The 12299-nt window shown below is 35.2% G+C and overlaps 2 long non-coding RNA genes across 2 annotated transcripts; both read right to left on the bottom strand.

The window, feature by feature from the left end:
* Window positions 1-1325: 1325 nt before the first annotated feature.
* LOC127866731 (uncharacterized) lies at window positions 1326-9116 on the bottom strand. The gene is made up of 6 exons (XR_008043086.1): window positions 8735-9116; window positions 7672-7754; window positions 6295-6390; window positions 4152-6042; window positions 3719-3814; window positions 1326-3438 (listed from the first exon to the last, which is right to left on the bottom strand). It is a non-coding gene; the product is annotated as an uncharacterized LOC127866731 (long non-coding RNA).
* Window positions 9117-10791: 1675 nt separating this feature from the next.
* On the bottom strand, window positions 10792-12009 carry LOC127866729 (uncharacterized). The gene is made up of 2 exons (XR_008043084.1): window positions 11551-12009; window positions 10792-11394 (listed from the first exon to the last, which is right to left on the bottom strand). It is a non-coding gene; the product is annotated as an uncharacterized LOC127866729 (long non-coding RNA).
* Window positions 12010-12299: the final 290 nt, after the last annotated feature.

Raw genomic sequence — 12299 nt, 5'->3', positions numbered from 1 at the left:
ATTCCATGGTAAAAATACATTTTTTAAAAAGTTAATGTCAAATTTAGCCCAAAAAAGCAAAATGTCAAAGTCACTACCAGGTTTTGTGTAGTGGGTTGCCAATATGTAGTGGGTTGTTTGGTGTGTAACGATAGACCGGTAGTGGGTTTCCACCATTTACAAACACACACACACACACACACACACACACACACACACACACACACACACACACGGTTTATATCACACTATTTCTGCACACACACACACACACACACACACACACACACACACACACACACACACACACACACACACACACACACACACACACACACACACACACACACACACACACACACACACCGGTTTATATCACACTATTTCTGCACACACACACACACACACACACACACACACACACACACACATATTGGTAAAACCTTCCAACCGGGGAAATGTGTTCTAAACCTACAAACCGGGGACCACCATTTCCACATATTCTAGAAAGCTGAAAGTGATAAAAAACAGACAAGTTTCGAACCTAAAATACGATTTTGACATAACAATTATGATAAATAGGGTAATAAATCAAAGAAAATTTTACATGCACACCGGGGAATTATGTGCGTACCAAATGAGGAACTGCGATGTGTGCCAACTGGGGAATGGTGTATACCAACAGGGGTACTTAGTGCGTACCAACTATGGAACTTCAATGTGTACCAACAGGGGAATGGTGTATACCAACAGGGGAACTTAGTGCGTTCCAACTGTGGCACTTCAATGTGTTCCAACTGGGGAACGGTGTATACCAACAGGGGTACTATGTGCGTACCAACCGTGGAACTTTAATGTGTGCCAACAGGGGAATTGTGTTAACCAAGAGAGGAACTTAAGCGCGCTATCCCTGTGGAACTTCAATAATGTCCAACGGGGAACTTGCGTTTACCAACAGGGGTAATTGTGTGTAATCATGGTACCGTTGTTGATAGGACAATGGCGTGCACGTTCATGGATAATATTTAAGTTAGTACAAAAATTGAATAGAATATGTATGAAACAATATTTTAATTAAATATGTTTATTATATGACCTTATATAAGTTCTGCAAAAATGCCTCATTTGATTGACTCAAATATTATTCACATCAATATAAGCATACGAGACATAACGCAAATCAAACAATACATTTATGACTTTATTAGCTATAAGCCGACTACAAACATGCAAGTGCTGCATTATACCATATCAATCATGGTGAATTAATCAACAAATGAATACAATTCGTTCTTAAAACTAAAAAATAATGTTTTTGTTTTAGGCCACGCTATTTGTCAAACCGAATGAAGGAGAGGGGGAGGCGGCTTATTTGTTTAATTCCTTTTTTCCATCAGAAAAAAATATTCACGATGTTCACGTACTATGAAGTTTTTTATCCTAAAAGTAGAACTGCCCATAAGCATGTAGATTGAGTAGTGTAAATTTACTTTGTCCTTACTCTGACATTATAAAATAACTCATGCATTTAATCCCCTGAAACAGGTAAACATCAGAAAATTCATTCACACGCAGGGCAACTTCCACTTCACTTAAATTGTCTTAAATACATTTATTGCATTTTCAAAAATAATAAAATATGTAACTTTAAACAATCATGAACGTTTCACAACGTATGTGGCGAGGCCTGAGAAACAAAATAGTTTAGTAAACTAGCAAAACGACTTGATAACAATGCATTTTGATGCGCCAGTGACTTAGTCTACGGCGGTAGGTCAATCTGAATAATGATCAGTATTTATTGTTATAATATATGAATTCCAATTCTACAACTGTGATACCATTACACATGTGCTGTATTAAAAAAATACATTATGTATGCACTTGTTTGAGTAGAGAATGCCAAAAACGGGTTAACGTTAATAATGAACTTACATTAAATTCTACCTGTCGAAATAACAGATTATATTTTAAGGAAAATAGTCACTGGCAATCGCTTAGTTTTCCCTTGCAAACCAAACACCTTTTTCAAGATTTGAATTCACGTACTTTGTTCAAACTACCTTTATGTAAACCAACTTATGTACCTAATTTTTGCATAAAATATAAAAGAAAGAGTGTATTTTAAGCACTGAAAATTTATGCCGATGTGTCAACCATATATTATTTGTTGAAAACAATATAAAAGTTATAATTAATGTTGTTATACACGTATAATCATCGCTGACTTTGACAGCATTATCATTTTATAAAAACACTAATAATTAAATATGTACCAAAGCAAACACTTATCAAACACGTAGTTTAATATTATTTTGCATCACTTACATTATAGTATATATACTTACTGGGGATAGCACATGTGAATCAATTGTTAGACCCTTGTTGGTGCCAACTTAAAAATAATATGTACCAACAGGGAAATTATAACAGTGTGACTCAATTCTGAAAATAAACATACCAATTATATACACAAAGCAAATATGTGAATTGATAGTTAATGTGAATATCTACACGCAAAACAAATGCACAAAAGTCTGTGTAGGAAATTATTGTAATATTTAACAACTATTTAATCAATTCTAGTGCGATATTTACGCAATAATTTACATATTGGTAAATTTTTACTTTAAAATAACTATTAAGTACTCAACTGCAAGTCAGACACCTGTCATTCAAAACAAATTTTGTAAAATTGACAAAATATTCATTTGTATTCTTCACATTGTAGCAGTAGTTTAGCAGTAGTTTTTTTATGTTATTTACATTTATCTTATTATATCTAAAAGTGTTTGTTTGTTATGCTTGAACAAAATGTTTGTTTCCATTTATCCGACTGAATTTTTTTGTGCCTTCTCTGAACGTTTAGCCTTCTAGATTGATTTGTTATCATGTTTGCTATATTCATTCATATTCACCAAGTTTGGGGTAAAAAATAACTTGTATAGTGAGTAACTCGTAGAAACTCGTAATAGAAAGTACAAAGAAACACTCTTTGGCCGAACTATATACCAATCCTAATTTGTTCGGCGATATGATTATGAACAAATATCGTTTTTGACTGAACCGTATTAATAAAACATTCAAATACAATAAGCACACATATATCGTTTTCGAAAAGAGTATATAGAACAAGAAAACACACAAAACACATGTGGCAACTTCATCCTTTAACGTATTCTCCTAAACGTGCATTATATGTGTTATATTTTTTTAAGTTAAAAGTCCCCGTCGCTTTTTTGTTTCAATTAAATTTATGCAAAAGTCTTTGACATTTTTCCAACTTCTGTTGTGAAGGTCATTCTCACTTTCAATACATGCAAGTAATGATTTTTTCCCTGGTAATTTACCAATTATCAAAAAACGATCTAAGTGTCTGTGAACAGCTCCTGTTTTCGTCTTCACTCCGTTGCTTTTTGGCTGCTTGTTTTGTTCTCCTGGTATTTGAAGTACCCTTTTCTGTACATGGATAATAAAACACCATATGACGTCGCTAACTGCCATGTGTAAGATATCCATATTAAATATATATACTTCAGTACAATTTTTCATAGCAAAATTACGACAAAAGCGTCCAGGTACTTACGGCACCTGATAATGACATCGATGTCACACGACAAATTTGGAAACATTATTTTGCCTAATGAATCAAACAATTACATGTAAGCAAATCATGTTCTAAGAAACATAAGAAACTTGGAGATACATAACTTAAATGCATTCACATGTGTATGCATACCTTTGTCTGTTATTTTTGGTTGACTGGTGCTGGGAAGCAGAGTTTCAAGGTCTTCAGTATTTTCATTTTCTGATAATTCAGAAGAATATTGTTCATCTGTCGTGTAAATCACAAGATCAAAAATTATATATAGTTTATAATATAACAATGATGGAAACAACCGAAGCACACCAAATAAATATGCAGTTAGTGCATTGAAATTGAAAAATTAGAAGTAGCCAATGTAAACCTTACTGAGCACAAAATGAGTGTAGACTTTAAATTCCGCCTTACCTGGTCGTCTCCGATAAAAAAGAATTGCCTTGCATAACACAAGTATATTTCAGAAAATGTTTGTAATTCTTTTTATCACTTTAGGTAATCAAGTTCGGTAATGAGCCCATTAATAACATTAAGTTTACTGTATGAATATAACACTAAAAATGCGACATACCTACAATACATTCGTCGTCCACATCAATATCGTCTAGCGAATTGACAGAATTTCTGGTAATTTGTCCATTTTCCATCATCATGAGCAGCTTGCTGACTTTGGCAACCTGCATAGTTCCATCTGGTTATCTGTAGAATTCTCTATGTACCCGAATGTCGTGACCAAGAAATTTAGCTAGAATGTCTATTTCATTTTCAGACAAGTTAAAAAGCCTAGTCATTGTGGCAATATGTTTCCTTAACTTTGTAGAACGAAGCCTTTTCGGATGTTCAGCTCCACAGTCAATTGCAATTGAACGTAATACATCTGTCCCACGAATATGCGATGATGCAGATTTTGTTGGGAAAAGATATTTACTATTTAAACAGTTTGTTAGAGAATTTCTGCTGCGTATGAGCAGGTCGATATTTTCTTTCACCTGTCTTGGAAACAGTACTGCAGCTATTCGACCTCGTTTTGCAATAATCTCTGTACGGTAAAAATAACGGCACAGGTTTTTTCCAGTTTTGTTAAACATCAATCTAATTCTCCATCGTCATTTGTCAATTTGTTTTTTGAATATTCTTCGACTGTCATTTTTGACACATCGTCTGATCGTTTCGATTAAACACAAGCAGATTTCAGACAACTTATGCCATGCTTGCCTTTTCTCGCAATCACTTGCTGATTCTTGTAAGGTATTTGCATGTGTTTCTGCTTCATGTCGTAAGTATTCAGACATTACTTTGACATCATTTGCCAATGGCAACAGTTCTTTCTGACTGTTCTGCTTAGCCTCATGAAGTGTTCTTAAGGCATTGGAAGACACGTCATCCGTCCAATTAATTTCAAATAGTTTGGAAAGCTCCTCAGCCCTTGTTTGCAGATCCTGGTTGTTTGTTTCGATTCCTTTCGAAATTAGAATTTTTAGACATTTCTGAAGCGTTGTGCCAATCTTTAAGGCTAATGATGGTGTAGCATAAGTATTGGTGTTACCGTCGAAGCCTGCAACGTTTTTGCAAGATTGTGTAATAAATTTGAAAGCATCTGGATACATGAAATTCTCCAAAGACTTTTCAACATTGCCTGGACAAGATCGCATGTCTTTCAGCAATCTACCAACTTCTCTTAACTTCTGTCTAATATAATTGTGTTGCTTTTCATCATGGCCCTTTTTTGTACAGAGTTTTTCACCGAATGCAAGGATTGTATTATCACTTTTGACTTTGCGACTTATTTCGTCGTTTCTCATGGACTCGATTACTCGTCTTAAAATAGTGCTTCCTTCTTTTGATTTTGGTAATAGCAGGCTGCTCTCTAAAGCGAGTCGTTTTCTTGATCCCGCCGCATTGTAAACTTACATTTTTGAGTGTGCCTCCACAGGATTTTCTTCGGGTAATACCCGTAACAGTAAGGACAAGGTCCATACTCGTCTGCAGCTACGCGTTGATTGTGACTTTGTCTGTATGACACAAACAGCTGTCCTTGGCCATCTCGCAATACTTTAACATTATGGAGATGGTTCCCTACGTTCCTTATTTTTTCATACATTTTTTTATTTTCTGCTGAATTTTCCGTATTTAATAGATCTTTCACATCTTGCCCATCTTTATGCTGCAAAAGCAAATGTTTTTTTTAGTTTTATTTGAGCCTTTTCGCAAAACATGCAATAAAATCTCTTATCGTAATGTCTGTATTCACTGTTATTTGTTTGAGCGATGGTGATGTTGGTTTTGTGTGCCTCTGCGGATGATTCGTCACGTTCACGAGATTGCAAGGATTCAACAGGAGGTAGTGTTGACGCTGTCTTCTTTTGAAATCTTTGAATGTTTGGTATGATTTCGACAACTATCGACTCATCTGACGATGCATCGCCTTCTTCCGGAATATAGTCTTTGTCATTGTCACTATCCTGTAAAATAAAGTTGTTTTCCTGTGTGTGAGATCATATAAAAATATGAAAATATCACAACATCATAATTTGTTGTTGGTGAACTACATCCATAAAAATGTGTAAGTGTAACATAACACTTACCAGAATGCATGTCTTAATTACAGTTCGATACTAGAGCTTGAAAAAAATCGGAACTATATATAATCTTAGATAAAATGTTTAAATGTGTGTACTGTATTGCAATCACAAAATCGTTATAAGTTTACGTACATCGATATCCGATGATTCACTGTTCAACATATTTTCTGCTGCATCTTGTGAATTGTACTCGTGTGCAGTGTCGCTATGTTCTTTAGTTTCGGTACTCTGCAACACAATTCAATGAGACAATAATAGAGTAAGATTCATACATCCAAGTTACTTAGTATCAGTTGAAATTGCAATTCTTTAGTAGCAGCATTTTCAATTGATATCATCACTCATGTGGCTTTTTATTAAGATGTAGAAAATCTAAGTGACATGAGAATTTTGTGTAAATGTTTGCAACCGATGGTATAATACAAGTTTAATTCACCTTCGTCCAAAATAGTTTACTTTTGCTTATCTTACATCACATGTTTTATTTTTTGCCGTTCACTGTCATTGGGGAAGATTTGAAACAGATTGATAGCTTGTTTTGTCGACATAATAACAAACTGAAAAACACCCATAAAACATTTTTAAAGGTTGCATTTAAATGATCAATTTCAACAAAACGGTTTCAAATTTAACATATCTTTGATTATTTATCTTGAACGTATCAAGCTTGTTTAAAGATTGGCTGAATACACCGACGTAGCAAGTCTTAACATATACCAGGTTGTTCCAAACATGTTATCAAAGTTCGAAAAAGTATACAAGGAATATTTTTTTACAGATACTAATAAGACAAAATGTATGCACGGTTAAATGAAAGGTATTGTACTTCTCTGGACAAATGTGTTGGAAGAAAAAAGAACTGGTGAACGGACTGTGGTTCACGGTAAATCATGTATGTATTGTGCGGTGGTTGGTGTAAAATGAACTATCTTTTCTTATTCATGTCAGAATGTATCGTATAGCAAAATATCGAGTAGACGCTATTGTTTTTTTGTCGTTAAGATGAAATATCAACCAATGACCATATGTAACACGCAAGTTAAATTTCTTAATGTCTCAGAGTTTCATACACAGTAATTGGCAGCGTATAAGTCTTACACTGAAAATTAAAATTAATGATATTACACTTCTTGGATAAGCGATAATTAACGTTTTTGTGATTATGATGAAGTCGATGTTTATAAACTACAGTGGTTAATACACATGCGCACCAGTTTCATTGACAGGTGTAAATTCTAAATTCTTTGTGTATATGAAGATTTTGAAAGACAAGTAGTTCAAAGTCACTACAACTGGTAAACAATATTTTATTCTTTTAAAATTCGCATAACATGTTAATATAATGATCATCGACGTACGTGTTATGTTAAGCCCAAATACCAATTAGCATCACCCGGAATAAATATTGGCACAATATAATTTAAGGCAAAATTACGCCTATTTCACTGAAGACTAAACCAAACCAGAAAATACGCCTTAGTAGCTTCGACATAGTGAAATATTACAAACCGTCTCATCGACTTCTTCCGTGTGTACGGATGTTGTTTGTCCTGGTTCCTGGCTGTCCGTAGATCTAGTAGTCATTGTGTTGCCTATTCACAACAACAATAAAAAATGGTATAACACATAATCTAGTCAGAGTTAAAAAGTTCGTTATTCATAAAACCATTTAGTACAACACATTGACATTAATTCCTTGTACACAAATTACATTAATTTCATGATATACATAATATGTATTTAGGCATGTGTAGTAATAACAAAATCACTAAGGAGCCATAATTCTTACAAAATGCTGTTTACAGTAGTCTGCTCTTGTTTATAGATTGGGGTCATGTTGGTAAAGAAGTACGCAAAATATAAAAGCAAAATGTCAAGGGACATAGAAAATATTTGAGGTGGTACGTAAACTTTAACAAAGATTTATCAATAATATGCATATTTTAAGTGGAAAAACGGGGACATAATTCTTACAAAATGCTTGTTACAGTTGTCTGCTCTTGTTTATAGATTGGGGTCATGTTGGTAAAGAAGTATGCAAAATATAAAAGCAATATGTCAAGGGACATAGAAAATATTTGAGGTGGTACGTAAACTTTCACAAAGATTTATCAATAATATGCATATTTTAAGTGGAAAAAAGTGACCATAATTCTTACAAGATGCTTGTTACAGTTGTCTGCTCTTGTTTATAGATTGGGGTCATGTTGGTAAAGAAGTATGCAAAATATAAAAGCAATATGTCAAGGGACATAGACAATATTTGAGGTGGTACGCAAACTTTAACATTCCAACGCTCACGCTAACGCTCATGCTAACGCCGACGCCGGGGTGAGTAGGATAGCTCCACTGTATATATATAGTCGAGCTAAAAACTGCCTAGAGCTCTACTTTGTTTAACGTATATTTATAAAATATATTCTTGAAATATGTACCGTAAAACAAGCTTTGTAATCAAATGATATTTATATAAATCGATCTTTAGAATTCGTCTTCCAGTATTACTTTAACGTTTACATAAAAGCGCTTTTTAATAGTAATTAAAAATTATAAACATAATTAAAAAACTTACCTTAGTTTAATGCGTTTGTTCGCTCGAAACTCCATTTTTCCAACTGACTTTCACTAAATGATATAAATACCGAGTGTATGATTTTTAAACAGCGCAACCGGGGAACTGTTATAAGCCTGGATACACACTCGATTGTAATATGGTGAAGATTTGTGTATATTTTGTGCATGCCACAAACCCGCTAATCGGGGAAGGCGTTGGATTTCTAATTTAAATTGACAGTTTGGTATTTCATTCACGTAGATTAGAGATTTTCGCCTAAAACCAACCGGGGAATTCCCCGGTTGGTAGGTGTTCCCCGGTTTGTTGGTGTGTATTCATACGATTTTCCCCGGTTGGTAGGTTTTACAAACTCACACACACACACACACACACACACACACACACACACACACACACACGCTTTAATAATAAATATTTATTACGAAAAAACACTGTTTTTTTTTCTTTTTCAAAATAAAAAACACTGTGCAATGCTCACTATACTATAGATATGCTGTAAAGGTTTGTAAAAATGCTGGATGATTTTGAAATATATATACGCAGTCGACATTTACTCTATCATTACAGCCCATGGGACACTTCTGGATCCAGGAACACACCAAACCGGGGCGGAGCTCACTAGGACCCCGGGGGAAGACACTGTGCCTCTATCCTGAAAAACAGTAACATTAAATTAGGTTGCTTAAACGTTAGTGGACTGGGAAAAAGACTGTTTATACCTGAATTTCAAAACTTTATTAACAATTATGATTTATTTTGTGTCTCTGAAACTCATGCTGATGAAACCGACATTCTGGACATTCAAAATTTTATCTTCTTTCATAAGCACCGCTCTAAAGAATATAAAAGAAAATCCGGAGGCATTGGCGTTTATGTAAGAGAAAGTATTTCTTCACATGTAAATGTCTTACCAAATTCCACAGATTATGTTCTATGGCTAAAAATTGATAATACAATTACTGGATTTGACCAAGACCTTATACTAGGATCGATTTATATACCTCCTGAAAATTCGCGTTTTTACTCTCCCGATGAATTGAATATACTTGAAGAAGAACTGTCCTCATATTGTAATAATAATAAATATGTATTCCTAGCTGGAGATGCGAACAGTAGAGTAGGGACACTTAAAGATTTCATTCTTCCTGATCCCCACACTAATAAACTTTTTGGAATAGATGTTGACCTCGAAAATGACCTGTACAAACATACTTTACTTGAAAACCTTTCTGTCCCCCTAAATAGAAACTCTTTGGACAAACGTACAAACACTCATGGTTTCCTACTGCTTGATATGTGTAAAAACAATAATATGTTCATCATAAATGGCAGATTATTTAAGGATGAAACAATTGGCGCGTTTACTTTCAGGGACAAATCAGTCATTGATTATGTGTTGGCAACTGCAGAGAGCTTCAATTATATAACAGACTTCGAAATTATAGAAACTGACCCTTTATTCTCAGATGGTCACAATGTGCTATCATGGGACATCTCTACCGTACAACCCCAAAGCAAAAAACCAGTAAACACTAACAATTCTAGCTGCCCTACCTGGAAACAAGACCAAAAAGACCAATTTATAATTAACATTAACAAACCCCAATTAGAGGAGTTATATCTGAGCCTAAATACATACCCTCAATCACAACAAACATTGGACTATATCACACATGAATTGCAAAACATCTTTGAAAATGCCTCCTCAAAAACATTTATAAACCAAAATCTAAATTATAGAAACAATTATCCCAACAATAAACCATGGTTTGGGTCCAAATGTCACCAATCAAGAAATCAATATCATGAAGCAAAAGCCAAATACAATATTAATAACAAGAGTGCCAAACTGTCACAAGATACGCCCGTTTGAAGGTTTTGGACAACTTGATAACTTTACCATGACCCATATTTGAACTTGACCTACATATCATCTAGACACAACTTCTGACCAAATTTGGTGAAGATCAGATGAAAACTACTTCAATTAGAGAGCGGACACCATGCTTAATGCTTGAAATGCACTAAGTGACCTCGTGATCTAGTTTTTGACCTGACATGACCCATATTTGAACTTGACCTAGATATTGTCTAGACACAACTTCTGACCAAATGTGGTGAAGATCGGATGAAAACTACTTCAATTAGAGAGCCGACACCATGCTAAATGCTTGAAATGCACTTAGTGACCCCGTTACCTAGTTTTTGACCCGGCATGACCCATATTCGAACTTGACCTAGACATTGTCCAGATACAACTTCTGACCAAGTTTGGTGAAGATTGGAAAAAAACTAATTCAATTAGAGAGCGGACACCATGCTTAATGCTTGAAATGCACTAAGTGACCCTGTGACCTAGTTTTTGACCCGGCATAACCCATATTCGAACTTGGCCTAGATATCAACTAGATGCAACTGCTGACCAAGTTTGGTGAAGATCGGATGAATACAATTTGAATTAGAGTCCGGACAAAGTAAAATGCACTAATTGACCCTTTGACCTAGTTTTTGACCCAGCATGACCCATATTCGGACTTGACCTAGATATCAACTAGATGCAACTACTGACCAAGTTTGGTGAAGATCGGATGAATACAATTTGAATTAGAGTCCGGACAAAGTGGCGCCGTTGAAAATGCACTAATTGACCCTATGACCTAGTTTTTGACCCGGCATGACCCATATTCGAACTTGGCCTAGATATCAACTAGATGCAACTGCTGACCAAGTTTGGTGAAGATCGGATGAATACAATTTGAAATAGAGTCCGGACAAAGTGGCCCCTTTGAAAATGCACTTATTGACCCTATGACCTAGTTTTTGACCCGGCATGACCCATATTCGAACTTGGCCTAGATATCAACTAGATGCAACTGCTGACCAAGTTTGGTGAAGATCGGATGAATACAATTTGAATTAGAGTCCGGACAAAGTGGCGCCGTTGAAAATGCACTAATTGACCCTATGACCTAGTTTTTGACCCGGCATGACCCATATTCGAACTTGGCCTAGATATCAACTAGATGCAACTGCTGACCAAGTTTGGTGAAGATCGGATGAATACAATTTGAAATAGAGTCCGGACAAAGTGGCCCCTTTGAAAATGCACTTATTGACCCTATGACCTAGTTTTTGACCCGGCATGACCCATATTCGAACTTGGCCTAGATATCAACTAGATGCAACTGCTGACCAAGTTTGGTGAAGATCGGATGAATACAATTTGAATTAGAGTCCGGACAAAGTGATGCCTTCCGCCCGCCGCCCGCCGCCCGCCGCCCGCCGCGGGGTTTCACATAATACGTCCCGTATTTTATACGGGCGTATAAAAATTGTGATAATAAATTAAGTCTGAAACATGCCAGCAATCATTATAAAAGGACTATCAAATTTTATGTTAATAAAGAAAAACTAAGCACCAGTGCTAAATTACGTGAAATGAATGACAAAAACCCTAAAAAATACTGGAAGTTCATTAGGGGTCTCAAACCAAAAACAAAAGAATCCAGCTCTCCACCACTTGAATCTTTTCACGAACACTTCAAAGAGATAAATAAAAATT

The sequence above is a fragment of the Dreissena polymorpha genome, chromosome 2 (assembly GCF_020536995.1).
Source record: "Dreissena polymorpha isolate Duluth1 chromosome 2, UMN_Dpol_1.0, whole genome shotgun sequence".
Taxonomy (NCBI): domain Eukaryota; kingdom Metazoa; phylum Mollusca; class Bivalvia; order Myida; family Dreissenidae; genus Dreissena; species Dreissena polymorpha.
Note: the sequence above shows the minus strand (reverse complement) of the source record. Positions and strands in the feature narration are given on the sequence as shown.